Raw genomic sequence first — 15328 nt, forward strand, 5'->3', positions numbered from 1 at the left:
TTGATTTGCTAATGTCTGACCATTTTTGCATTTGTCCATGGATTTCTTGTGTATTAACTACCCACAACATCACTAGACTTCAACTCACCATCTGGAAGATGGTTATTCTAAAGATGTCCCATGATGCAGGCAGGGAGCACAACAAAAAGATTGGCTTGGCCTCATATTCAAACTTCAACTCTAGAGCTCTCCTTCATTAACAACTCAAATGGGATTATTCAATGTCTTTCTTGGACTTGGATATGTCCACTATCCTAGTTCTTGCCTTTGTACCGATTTCTACCTTGGCTCATGGATTTTGTGCATATCTCTTTAGCTAATAAACTACCCATAATATCACTAAAATTTAGCTCGCTATTTGGAGCTGAATTATTGATGGCTATTCTAAAGGTGTTGCGTGATGTAGGCAAGGAATACAACAAAAAGATATAACTTCATCTTCAAACTTCAACTTTTGAGCTTACATCTAATTGAATATGATATTGAATTCATTAAGGTGGGAGGCAATAGTAGAGCCCTCCCTCATTTTCAACTCCAAAAATTTTTCATGAGATACACCTTATTAGAGACAGTTCATTTCCCATGAGTGCTACATAGCTTTTTCCATAAGTCATGTGTAGTGGTCTCATTCACATCTGTAAAATACATAGATTCTACCAAGTGCGGCCTAATAATGGATTTGGTCAATGCATCTGATAAATCATCTTTAGACATATCTGCTAGTTTTCCATCTATGCATGTTATGGGTCTTAATTACTTCTTTCGAATAAGGACATCTTGAATATGCTCCCTCCATAAATTAAAGGTGATAATGTTTGGCAAAGGCCAATGGCCAATAGCCGTGTGAGTACCCCTTGTAGATATACACAATTTGCAATCATATATAAGTGAAGATAACAAAGAATAAGGATACCATTCATTTTGTACCCACATAACTCTCTTATGTTCTTCTCTCTTTCAACCCTCTTGTACTCCATAGCTTCTATATCGCATTCCACCATCAGTGTTCATGGGAGATGCTTGAAGGGAGGGGCACAAGGAGTAAAGCTTTGCCATGAAGGTCAAGGATTCAAGATTTTTCTTTGACATTGATGTTTTTTGTTTGCACATTGGTAGAGGCACTATTCTTATCGCTGGGTTCTAGATTTGAGTTAAAGATGTCTTTGAGCCATTGAGGCTTAATTTTGGGCTATAATAGCCCACTTTGGCAATGGTTTAGCAACCATTTGCGACTGGGTTTGAGATAAATAGCTTGGCTTTGGATGCTTGGAAAGAGATCTTGCTAAATGGTTTTGATGCATTTAAGCACAAGGGTTGCTTAAGCACAAAGATAGCTTGTTCTTTGGAAGCAAGGGATCTACTTGGATCTAGCAAGGGCTTGCTTAAGCTTGGTATCTACTTGTTGTGAAGCAAGGGGTTTGCTTGTGTCTGTAAACAACAAAGAAACATAAAGAGAGAGAGACTTGATGATTTCCCAAGATAATGATGTCTATGGACCGTGTTGTTGATTTGGATACTCCACGAGGTTGTTTACACTAAAAATGACTTGTCTTAATACATTTTCATCATGTGGTCTACTCTCCACATTCTTTTCATTATTTGAAAGCTATAGGATATCCATGTTATCACATAAATATTTCTATAATATTTAATTAGCAGTGATTAGTTCAGATTAGGAGGCTTCCTACTCTTGATGTAGATAGGTTTTGAAGAATTTCTGATCTTGGAGTATTTTCCATCTAGTTTATACTCACTTTGTAGAGATTATGTGGGATGAAATGGGTTTGTAAAGGCATTTTTCATGTACTTTGTCTTCGATCTATATACTTTTTTGATAATGTCTTCTTTGTATCCTCTGTTTGGTGATGCATTCTTGGGCATGGATAATGATATGTCTTAGAATTGATTTATGGATTCTAGAGTATCATTTCATGTTACTTCACATAGGGAGCATTTATCTACTTATAATGCTAGAAAGAGAGTGATGTGTTGGATGCATTTCAGAAAGTTATCGACTTGAGGACTAATAATGGTGGAGAGTATACCTCGCATGCTTTTATGAACTTTTCTGTAAGTTGTGGTATCAAGAGAGAGTTGATAACTCTTGAGAATCTTGTGTAAAATGGTGTGGCTGAGAAGATGAGTAAGACGATTTGGGAAAGGGTCCATAGTATGCTCTTTAATGCTGGTCTCACTAATGGATTTTGGGGAGTGAAGCTAGACAACAATGCATTTGATCCATTTCATGGCAAGATACCAGAGGAGTTATGGTTTGGCAAGAGACCTAGATATGATCAATAGGTTTCTTAACAAGCCATTGGATGGCAAGATACCAGAGGAGATATGGTCTAGCAAGAGACCTAGATATGGTCACTTGTGTGTTTTTGGCTGTGAGGCATTTATGCATATACCTAGAGACAAGAAGAGTAAGATTGATCCTAAGTCTAAGAAATACATTTTTCTTGGCTATGGAGAATTAGGTGAAATGGGCTATGAATCAAAGAAGATAGTATGTAGCCAAGTTGTTATCTTTAATAAGGATAAAATGCATAAGTAGCCCATTAAAATAGTTAAGATTCATAGTTTTTCAAGAGTATGGGCAGCCAATACATGAGCATATTGTAAGACTGGTGGCCAGTGAATTTAAGCAAGAGAAAGGGGTTGACTTTTACCTATGCAATGGGAATAGTGAATAAGTATGTGGAAAACCATGGCAATAAGCATTAGGAGGCAGTAAAGAGTATCATCTTATACTTGAATGGCACTAGGTCTATGTACATATGCTTCAAAAGGAAGGATGCATCTATTCTTGGATATATAGATACTGATTTTGTAGGGATTGTACACTCTAGGAAGTCTACTACACATTTTATATTTACTTTCATAGGTTGTGCATGCGATTTGATTGATGTATATAATACTCAAATTTTAGAGTCCCTCAAAGCTCATATCATTATCTATGTTTGAGCACAATTATTGCACAATCACTACGTAGACTTAAGCCTACACTATCACGAGTAACTTGAAATGTGTCAATGTTGTAGCCAACTCAAATCAAATGGCCACCATCACCATAGTGAACTAGAGCCATCATATCAATGTTGCAACCAACTCAAATAGAATGGCCCCATGAAGTCATGCCAAATGAATCAAAGGTTCTCTCCACATTTAAGGACCCCCATTACTGTGTTAGATAAACCTTAGTATGCTTTTTTGTCCTATGAATCAATTCTAGATAAACCCAAGGATATGTTGTCATTCGAGAGGCTCCATGAAGTTGTGTTTGATGAACCTAAGGATGTCTCATTGTCTAAGGAGGCCAAGTATAATAGAGATATAGAGGTGCATGTACATGATCTTATTCCATAGGGACAATATGAGCAACCTTCAATACAAGATGATGGCAATGACAATAGCAACAACTACATCATCAACAAGAACAACTTCAAAGGGAATTAGAGCCATTGTGTGATGACCAGAAATAGATCTTGCTTATGGTGGTAAGAACCAATGCTTTCGACTATGAGAATGGAAAGCGCTAACACTTCTATTGCAATCATGGTATCCACTAGTAAGCTGAGCACTAAAACATGGACATTTCACCTTGCACATTTGATATGGCACATTTTTCATGGAGAAGGGAAGCACCAAATGCTTTTGCTCACTGGGATGAGAAGCATTGGTGCTTTTGTTGCATTGCTTGAGACCTAGCATTGATGACACTATGATCAAAGGGATTGGAGTGAGGGGATCAAAGGCCACTTATAATGATAGTTGGTGGTAGAGGTTTGAAGCATTGGTGCATTATAGCTCTCAAGGCACAAAGCATTGGCACCCTATCGACATGGTTGGAGATAATAAGAGCACTTTGAAAGTCAGCACTTTCACATGATTCATAAACACTTACTCAAACTATACACACACAACACTTAGTCATACACATTTTGTCACACACACTTCTTCGCTCACACTATAGTCATGCACTACATGATGGATAGATACCAATACTAACAAACACTTAGTCACACACACACTTAGATTCCCTCCACTCTAGTCACACACACTTAGTCATAAACACACACACTATACCCACACTTAAGTCCCTACACACACACACACACACACACACACACACACACACACACACACACACACACACACACACACACACACACACACACACACACACACACACACACACACACACACACACACACACACACACACACACACACACACACACACACACACACACACACACACACACACACACACACACACACACACACACACACACACACACACACACACACACACACACACACACACACACACACACACACACATACATGATACATGCACTAAACTCTAAACATGATACATTATATGTCTCACACATGTGCACACGCACACGCGCATGCGCACGCGCGTGCACACACACACACACACATGCATGTATGCTATACACACAAACATTGTTTCCATGCACACACTAAACACTATATACACATATGCACAACATGCATACTTCAGCCACATACAGTCTATTGCACACACAAGCTCTCTCCACTCCATGTATTACTTCAAGATACTTTAAAAGATCACCTCTCCTAGAAAGAAGAAGGAGATGGAAATAAAGAAAATGAGAGAATACACGATGACGTAGAGCATGTTAATGCACCATGAAAGTGTGTCAATGTACTATGAGAAACTAGAAGAACAAACCCACCTCTATCTAGTCCAAGGGAGCAGACCTCTACTTCAACAACTTGAGGTAGAAGTGTAACAAGTTGAGACTCTATATCTTTCTTGAATATCCAAGCATTGGCACTTGAAATTTTGAAGACAAAAATTGTAGGCTTGATATATTTGGTTCAAAGGTCGAGTATACAAGTAGAGTACATAGAACTTGAGTGCATTAGTGCTTTGTTTGTTCACGATAAAGTGGAGCCTCTTTGATAGTGGGGGGCTTGCAAGCAATGGTACTTTGATCAAGTCTTGACCATTGAGATAGTGACACATGGTAACAAATACGTAGCATTGTTCCTAATGTTGGATGACCTTCACTGTGTACATGGTGAGAAAAATGATGGGTTAGAACTAGAAGATCATTGCAAAGGCAAGTTGGGGGAGTGGTGAAGGTGAAAGTGTGCAAAAGCAAGTCAAGACAACGGATGCTAAATGCTTGCCTATTATGTGTTCAAGCTCTCTTTTCTTTAAAATTCATAAAATAATTTCCTTTTTCAAAGGCAAAAAGAGATCGGGTTCCAAAAGTGGAGCCCCACTTTGATGCTAAAGGCAAAACCCTCCTCGAGTACTCTATAAATAGGGGTAGGAGCATCTAAAAAATAGACAATTTGTGTGGAGACTCCATCCTACTAAGTGTGACAAAGGTCTCTTCCTTTCTCTCTTTTGCAATCATGTAGAAGCCTTGTTGGAACCCTTTGAGCTCTTCCCTCTCTTCCTTGTATAGTAGGAATGCTCTATCAAAGGTCATAAAGTCTATTCCATGGCTATCAAGAGATGTGAAGATGTTGTATAAGCTCCCATGCACGAGGAAGAGGTCGCTAGTGTTGAATCTTAACTTGAAGCTAAAGCACACCATGAAGTTGTTTCCAAACCCATTGTCGTGGGATGTTTGGCATAGAGTGTGAAAGCAGGAGATGTATTGTTATATAGATGACTATAGATTGGTAAGTGACAGAGCTTCTTACTTAATACACTTCACAAACTTGCTCATTGTATGGTCAAATGTGACAGTGTCATGGAAGTCTTGGAAGTTCATGAGTATGTGGCTTGGTATAGTAACTTTGTAGTCACTTAAGTGACTTGTTCAAGATGCCAGTGGTAAGGATGAAGCATGGGGATGATGACTAGGGATTCAATGCAAATTTTAGGCACAATAAGCTAAGAGGGTGCTACTGTCCACATGGCTTGAGGAGGAACTTTGCACACCCCTCTTGTCTTAAAACCATGCAATTTTCAAATTTAGGCGTAGATACATTCCCCATTTTCAAAGTTTGATAGTAGTACAACATTGATCAATCCTATTCAAGGTATCACAGGTGGTTGAAGGTTCCATTGGAAGAGGTGTATGGCATCTCCTATTTTTAGGATACCTATAGATGGTAGATAAAGTTTTTTTACAGGTCTTACACCAAGTATCTACCAATCTACAAGTTATCCTTGAGCCTTATAGGTGTTCCATAACCCTATTTTAGTTGCTATAATGGCTTACAAGGGTTTCTTCCACTTAGGCTATTCCTACATGGTCAAACAGGGTACTTACAAGTGGTGGACAAGGTGCAGGAAACGTCTATTTAGACCCAAAGATTCAATTACTAAAAATTCTATCTTGATTCGATTTGAGAACTTGATAGCTCCCTTTGAAGAGGGGAGCTTTGATTTGAAGAAAATTTTTTGGCAACCCAATATTGGGAGCTCAAGTTATTTTTGATTTTTTGACACTAGGTATAATGAGACAACACCCAGATATCATACAGGGGGACATTATTTGATATTATTCCACCCAAAATATCCAACCCAAGTCCATATCTTTTGAAATATGCATATCCCCATATAATAATATTTCCACAGAGCTATTAAGCATTGGGATTGGTGCTATACTCTGAGAGAAACAAGGGTTTAATTGACAAATTGTCTACTATTACAACACTGTCTTGTAATGGCTAAGAATAAGAAGAAAGACCCCATTATTGAAGCATCGAATGATGGTGTCAAGGACTTTCAAGAGGATCGAAATTACACAAATGAAGCCCATAATGTTGAAAAAATAGATGAATATTTAAGAATTGGGATTGCTTACATTACACATAAAGGACGGGATGACATACATGAAGTCCATGTAGTGAATGATTACCTTTTACTGTCAAAAGAGTTGGAACATGTCAATGAAGGCCTTTCATAGGATTTGAAGACTTTGAATGAAGGCTTGACACATATGAATCAAGATTTTTGCAAGGGATGGCATAAGTAAACAAGGAAATCTCTGATTTGCAGCAAAGCAACAAATCTTTATTCCAAGAACTCATCTCAGCCAAAAGGAAATTGGGAGCAAGCCACAAAGGGAACCTCAAACTATTGAACATCCATATGCAATCCCCTTTGTTGGTAATCCTTCCTATCCAAACAAAGAGAGTTCTCAACTAGCTATGAATACATTTGAAAGGGGAGAACCATCTAGATTGAGGGGCAACCATCACCCTTCAAAAATCCATGGCATTCATACCCCAAGGCCTCATTTAGCAACCTAAAAGATAGTCATAGATATGAAGGGGAACAGATAACAATCGATGGGATAATAATTATCATGGATTTGACCCTTTCTATGATACTTTTTATCATCGGCCCTCAAATGTAAAAAAAAGGAAATGCAATCAACAAGCAAGTTCATGAAGGTGGAAGGTATGATGAGCGAAGATCAGCCCATGATATCCCAAACCAAGAACATGTTTCAAATGGTCAATCCTCATCTTATGGTTTTGGGCCACCTACTTTTAGGCAAAACTCATGGAACAAAGATTCATGGAGGCAACATTCTTATGGGCAGCCATCTTACAATGAAAAAGAATATAAGAAAATGATCAATATCACTAATTTCAAAGCGGATAATGCTTCACCTTTGGAATGGGAGGAGTGGATTAATAAGCTTGAATTGTACTTCACCCTTTATCTTCGAAGTGAAGAAACCAATATTTATTTCGTGGCTCTTCATCTTGAAGGTTACACCCATACTTGGTGGCGTTACATGCACAAGATTGGGAAAAACTTTCTCACCTGGGAGGAGTTCAAGCAGGCAATGCTTGATGTTTTTGTTTCTCCTTTGGAAAAGAAAGGGTCCAAAGAAGATGGTATGCATGTGCTCAAAGAGGAATGTTAGTTAGAGACTATTCCAATACCTACTTGAATCTCTCCATGTATGTTGAAGGCATTTCAGATTTTGCTAAGCTGAATAAGTACATTTTTTGTCTTGACCTTGCCCCTGTCATTGGAGATAGGAGCTCAACAACCAAAAACATTACATGAGGCCATCCAATTGGTTGAAAGATACTCCTTAAAGTACAAGAGAGATGTAGGAAATTTTTAATAGAGGAGTATGGGCAATAATATTTCCAATCAACCTACAAAATATGAGCAAGTTTTTAGCCAATCAAGAGACTCTTTTAAGCAAGAAAACAAGGGTTATAACAACCAAAATAGTTATAACAACAAAGTGCCAACAATTCCTACTATTTATGTCTTTAAACAAGGTGAAAATTATGCACAAAAAAATGGGTAAAATTTTAGAAATGTGGTTCAAACAAGGGGCACTTTTTCAAGAGCTGAAAATGCTCGTAAACTATCTCAAAACAATTCTAATAACAAGTTTCTTCCTCACGATGAACTTAGACAAGTGCATGCAAAAGGATTATGCTTCAAATGTGGGGAGAAGTGGTCACAAGATCATAAGCTGAAGTGTAAAGCTAAGAACTCAAAAATCAATATGGTGATCACTCAAGATGTGGAAGTTGAAGAATAAGAAGATCAAGAGAGAAATTTACTGCATATTGATGCATACCCAATGGTTGAAGAGATTCATGAAGAAGAGCATGCCACTAACGAAGGATTCTATGATCCCATGGATGGATTTCCATTTGATATGGGTAGCACTCATGATTCTCATGCTTCCTTGTGTACCAAGTGATGAGCAAGGTTATGAAAGTGTAATTTTTCTCCTACTACGAAGCCTTTCTAAAAGCATAATTAGAGTTTGAAGAGGAAGATGATGAAAGTGATGAAGCAATGTTATGAAAGTGAAGCAAATAAATTGATTCAATCAAGAGAGAAGACAAATTATGAGGATCCCTTAGTATTAGATGGAATGACGATGGTCCCTTTGAAGCTGATTAATGGTCCTCAAAGCATACAGAGGTTGTACAACAAATGGATTAAGCAAACTAGGATTTCCTTCACTAGTGACTTTTATTGCCATGATTCACCTTTCTCAAGTAAAGATAACGATGATGCATCTTGCCAACAAGCACCAATGCCACAAAAGAAAAGCAAATAAGATAATCCTTATTCAGTGACATTCCTAGACACATCCTCGAACTATAAATCCTTGAGTCAAGAAGTAGTTATCCCTAAAATAAAATTAGAAATAACCCTTATCTCATTTTAGCAACCACCAATATCAAAGCAGTTACAGTCAAAGAAGGAAGAAGAGGCTAGTTCTACTGGAGCATCAGCAACTCCCTTGAAGGAGTCTAGTTTGTACCCAAAACTTGTATACAGGACCTTTATCAAAGAAGTGGAAGATGAAAAGCAGTTAACCTTTGTTGATGTATATGGTATTGAATGTCACCTCAAAGTGGATAGTAGCCTTCATAAGGAGGAGTTATCGGTCCTTTGTGACTTACTAAAAGAGAACTTGGATGTGTTAACTTGGTCCTATAAGGTTCTAAAAGGGATTGATCCCATTGTATGTTAACACCACATTAATTTAGAGCTTGATACCAAGTCTATATGCCAATATTAGAGGTGTATGAACCCCTAACTATATCCCATTATATGTTAACACCACATTAATCTGGAGCTTGTATGCAAGAAGGCTACACTAAATGCCATGCCCAAGAATACTGTAGATAGGTGCCTAAGTAGATGTGATAAGAGGTCATAGGGGGGAGGGGGTGGAGTACTAAAAGTAGGATGTAACTACGAACATGTGCATCTGTCCAATGTTAGATAATCATCCAATATCAAATCTTAAAACAATTAGGTGCAATATCAACCCCTTAAAATCATCGCACTCCAAGAGAGTGTGGTGGGTTGGCAATGAGCCCATGCTGACTAGTAACTATACTATAGTCGACATGTTTATATATACACTAGCTGACACAAATTAGTAGCTGCCAGTTGTTCGTGTATCCAAGCAACACTTCACATCTAACCTATGAGCATCAGTAGTAGTAGGGAGGTTATGGTGAGATTAGTCTTAGTAATAAATGGGGAATGATAATATATGACCGTGGAATGAGCTCACAATGTGGTTCGAGTGTTGACTAATATTGCCGCCATTCGAGTAGCTCACTCGAGTTACCGTCTTATAAGTGGCGAGGTGTACCATAAGCGCTCGTTACGTGGATTGGCTGGCCAACAACATGTGGCTAATGATGGTGACCAGGAGGTGTACATGGGCTAGGCTACGCAAGACTCAGGTGTCGTGGTCTAGTATAAAACTAGTTGATGGAGATGAGGCGAGGTGCAAAGAAAGTGATGAGGCGGGTAGAATGCAATGCGAGACGCCGAAGTAGTGTTCACGAAAAATCGAGGTTTAATGTAAAATGAATTGCAAATTTATAAAAATCACCTTTAAAAATATAGATAAAAGGTTTAGCAAATTTCATTAAAAAGAGAAGATAAATTATTTGCATGTAAAACAATATTTGAAACAATAAATAAATGAAAAAATTATCAAGTATAAAATTTTTGACTCGATATTATATTCCTAAAACGTATTTGAATGATATGTATTATAAATATATTTTTAGTTACAATTATTTTATTTAATATATCATTTTAAATTATTAAATAATAAAAACTCTTGCATCTTTACTCATGAGTCATGACTCATGAAGCATAACTCATGAATGATGAGTCATGACTTGGCAATTATGATTCGCATGGTAAGATTCAACTTTCAATAATATTTAGTGTGACTGTCAAACTGAGCAAATTTAAATTTATTAAATGGTCCCTTGAGTCTTCATCTTGACAAAGTTTGAAAATGGGTAGTCGTGGCCTTCATCTCCCTCTTCTTCTTCAACTCCATCTCTCACTCCTTCCACTCCTCCACCTCTGAGAGCTGTGACTCCCCCCTCCATCTCCAACTCCTTCTTCAACTCCTCCATCTCCCCCTCCTTCTTCCACTACTCCATCTCTCTCCCCCTCCTTCTTCAAACCCCCACCACTCTTACGATGCCCCCCTCCTACACCCACACTAGTAGCGGCAGCACTGCATCCTCCGACTCCTCCTCCAAAAGTGCTCCTCCACCTCCAACACTACCTCCTCCAATGGCGCCTCCAATAGTCCTCCTGCAACTCCTCGAGTGGCACTGCCTCCTCTGGCTCCAACACATCATCCTCCGTGTCCTCTTCTTACTCCATCCCCTTGCCCTCTTGTGACACCTCCAGCAATCCTGCAGCTTCTCCAGTGTGGCACTGCCTCTAGCTCCAGCACAACGTTCCAAGCCCCGTCCTCTTGTAGCTCCTCCAACGGCACTGCCTCCTCCATCCTAAAGCTCCTCCAACGGTGCTGCCTCCTCCTGTGGCTCCTCTAGTGGCCCAGCACAGTGTCCTCCTTCACGTCCTCTTCTTGCTCCAGCCCCCATCCTCTTGTGGCACCTCCAACAGTCCTCTTGCAGCTCCTCTAGTGCTATTGATGGCTCCATGGGCTCCTCCAACAGGATCCCACTTCTACGATCTCCTTGAGTGCTACAACAGGTGCCAGGGTTGCCTACTAGGCAATTCAAAATTTATTTTGATGATGAAATTATTTGTCTTGAATCAAATTTGCGGTAGTTCTAGTTGTAGTAGCTCTAAATCTAGTTGTGACAGCTCTAAATATAGTTGTGAGAATGCTTTAGAGCATAGTTAATTTTGAAATTCATTTGAGATTCATGCGAGATTAGAAGCTCTACCTATATACACCAATGAGAACCTTAGAAGATAGTTAATCTTGGTATTCATTTGAGATTCACCAAAACTAGAAATGTGTGTGTGTGTGCGTGCGTGCGTGCGTGCGTGGGTGGGTGTGCGTGCGCGTGCGCGTGCGTGTGCGTGTGTGTGTGTGTGTGTGTGTGTGTGTGTGTGAGGGCCTTGCACTAGTTATACCGTGAATTTTGCATAATGAATTGTTTTAGTACAAGAAAAGTTGGCATTACCCACCATGCACAATCATTTGCAAGCAAGCAAAATTTGTACATCTAAGTTTGGAACACATCATTTGGCTAGGAGCTCTTTTTTGCTTCTTCATCTTCCTCTCTCATTTGATCAAGCAACAAAGCAAGCATTGTTGATTTCATTGGGGGCATGGATAGAAGAATGAATGAATGGATGAAAATGTTACTAAGTATCAATTAATCTAAGTTTGTATAATAGCTTACACCCCTTTTGCAATGGTCTCTAATGATCTTATGAGGAGGCCTTAATACTGATGGGGTAAACTTTTGAAATAAAAATAATAGTAATCTTAATTTTCTTTTGTTTAGTTGTAGAAAATGAAAGATACTCAGCAAAAGAAAAAGAAGCAAAAGCAAACATCACTCTTAACTATACCATGCTTTACATCAATGAAAGTAGAAAACTCTAAGGACTCGAATGTTGAAAGCAATGGTAGCATCTCAGAGGTAGATGCATGCATTGCAGAAAATATGGGTGAGGAAGAGGTAATTCGTATTAAAAGAGCATGGTGCACATGGGATGAATATTAGGATCACTAGAAAGAGTATTTTGTATCATATGCAAAAATCATAAGAAGTGTAAGAAGTGTAACATATGCAAAAATCATATTCAACTTAGTGCGATAGAGCAGCACGCAGACTCCAAGGCACATAAGTTTGCAGCTTATGTGTAAGGACACAATCAAAAGGCATTTGAAAATGGGTTACAAAGACAGTAAGATAATGCAGATGATAGTGTGCTATGTCTGTTTAGAGTAGCTTTTTTCATTGCAAAGCATAATATGTCTTTTTTGAAGTTTGCTCCATAGTTGGAACTATTGTGTTGTTGTGGTGCTAAAAATGTTCTAGAATACATGTATAACAACGACAAGGTTGCAGCCATGTCTGTGTCTTTTATTGTTGATTCTATGAAAAATGATATTATTGACAAGGTAAAGCAATCTTCTTTCTTTGAGCTATATGTAGATGAATCTATAGATGTCTCAGCTACTTCACATATGATTGTGTATGTTAGCTACATGTGGAGAAATGAGCCACATGTTTCTTTTCTTGGTTTGCTAGAAGTATATGACAAGTCAGCAAAAGGATTGTATGCATTGCTTTCAGAACTTTTTGCAAAACATGGAGTTGATGTGTCAAATATGGTTAGTTTTGGATCAGATGGTGCATCAATAATGGTGGGAAAAGAAAATGGCATTGTTAGTATGTTAAAGAAAGTTAGTCCATTTCTTAATGCAGTCCATTGTGTTGCACATCGACTGCATCTATGTGCAGGTGATGCAATGAGGGAAAGTGATTATGCATGCAAAGTAGATATGATTCTTAATGAAATTGGTGCCTTCATAAAATGAAGTCCTTCACGTATAAAAATGTTAGAACAATTAGAGCAAGAGTTTGATTGTTCTACGCTTCATGTAAAGAACATTCATAAAATCGGATGGCTAAGCTGGCACAAAGTTCTTCAAACCATTTGTGAGGTTTTTGAGCAACTTTTGGAATTTTTGTGCATTCAAAATCCATCTCTTTCTGAGCAGGTATCATGCTTTGAGTTTGTTTACATCATGCATTTTCTTGCTGATTTGTTGGAACATGTATCACATTTGAGCTACACATTTCAGAATGATTTTGTGGATGTCACAACCATTCCTAGTATTATTAATGCTGCTATTGGAGCCATTGAGTTAGAGTTTATTATTGACCCAATTGTGGATGTTAATGCTTGGAATCATGATAGCAAAGGATATCCTATTATTCTTGATTATGGCTTTAAGATAGGTCACTTGGCATCTTTGAGATCATCTATGAAAGGTGATTGTTTTCATGGTGTGAACTTACAAAGATGTGCGATAGGGACTAATTTTCATATTGCTCTTACTTTTCAAAAAGACTATTGCTCTCAATTGTTGGGTGGTTTGAGAGAGAGGTTTGAAGACAACTCCATCTTGAAGAACTTAAACATATTATGTCCCTCTTCCTTCCCCATTGGACAACTTTTCAAGATGTATGGGATTGAAGAAGTGAATGCCTTGATTGAATTTTATGCATCTCCTAAAACAATTGATAGTCATGTATACGAAGGTGTGATTGATGATGTGAGCTTAAGGAGGGTATTTCAGATTTTCAAAGTCCAAGGTTCCTTAGATTGGAAAAACCTAGCTTTAAAAGATACTTGGACTCGAATTAGCTTCAACTGAGTGCTATGCAAGAAGTATCAAAACTTATTAAAGCTTAGTCAAATTGCACTATTGCAGTATTCAAGCATTGCCATTTGTGAAAGAGGCTTTTCCATTCAAAACCTAGTCAAGACATGCAATAGAAATCAGCTAGATACAACACATATGGAAGCTTTAATGATGATTTCTATTTAGGGCAGTACTCTACAAGAAATGGACTTTACCAGAGCAATTGAAGCATGGAAAATTTGCAAAACATCAAGGCATATCTATGGTGCTCATTAACCTTGATTTGTAAGGTTTTTAATGCTCTATATTTTGTTATATTTACTTTCATGTTATTATAAAGTATATTTATGTAACTATTACTTATGTTTGAGCTTTCAAATTATGTATTTTACAGGTGTGGACTTGCTCACCGATTGGCTTCTTCATCTCCTACTTAAGGAGTTGAGTCTTGCCATTGTCTTTACATATGTTTGAGATATTTAAAAAGTTGTTTTGAAGCTAACATAACCTCTCTTTTTTATGTGAAGGTGATGCTTTTTTGCTTGAAGATGACTCCTAACATGGAATTTTGGGACAATTGCATGTCTTACTTTGTAAAATAAAAATTGCATGGGGACTATGTGACTCATCCAATGTCAAAGGACAATAGTTAAACTTCTAGTATGCACTTGATATAGCTTCAAGGTAGTAGCTTCTTTTTGTAGTACGAATAGAGCTACCTTGTATGATTCGTTCACTTTCTCTCTATTATCTTGGATCCCTATTTGTGATTAGCTCTATCTTGCAAATTAAAATTTTTTAGAATGCAAGATTATTTGATACAAGGTTGTCAATAGTTACATTATGAATTTGAATGTAAAATACCTTAAAATTTTAAGAAATAAATTTGTGAATTATAAAATTTGAGGAAAAACTACATTTTCACATGTTTAAAGGTTTTTGTATTACCTATAAAAAATGTTTTCGTGAACACTGGGCGTGAGAATGGCAAGTATGCTGAGTGTGAGGCAACTTGTGGGTCATTAGAACTTAGTACATGAAGAGATGGAGCCTCAGTGAGGTGGATACAAAAGGTGGCCGTGCACTGTCATGGTATGCATAGATAGGTACACACGAGAACTTAGAAGGTGGATGGAGGGTAGCTTTATACCCAAGATGATCACATCACACGTGCATTGCATGTAT

General features: G+C 37.9%; 1 long non-coding RNA gene across 1 annotated transcript; it reads left to right on the forward strand.

Annotated features, from left to right (window-relative positions):
• The first annotated feature begins 11179 nt into the window (after nucleotides 1-11179).
• LOC148031393 (uncharacterized) lies at nucleotides 11180-14909 on the forward strand. Its single transcript, XR_015691994.1, has 3 exons — nucleotides 11180-11502; nucleotides 14538-14583; nucleotides 14671-14909. It is a non-coding gene; the product is annotated as an uncharacterized LOC148031393 (long non-coding RNA).
• Nucleotides 14910-15328: the final 419 nt, after the last annotated feature.

Source organism: Lygodium microphyllum, chromosome 9 (genome assembly GCF_053477565.2).
Source record: "Lygodium microphyllum isolate KBCC chromosome 9, Lygodium_microphyllum_v1.1.10, whole genome shotgun sequence".
Classification (NCBI taxonomy): domain Eukaryota; kingdom Viridiplantae; phylum Streptophyta; class Polypodiopsida; order Schizaeales; family Lygodiaceae; genus Lygodium; species Lygodium microphyllum.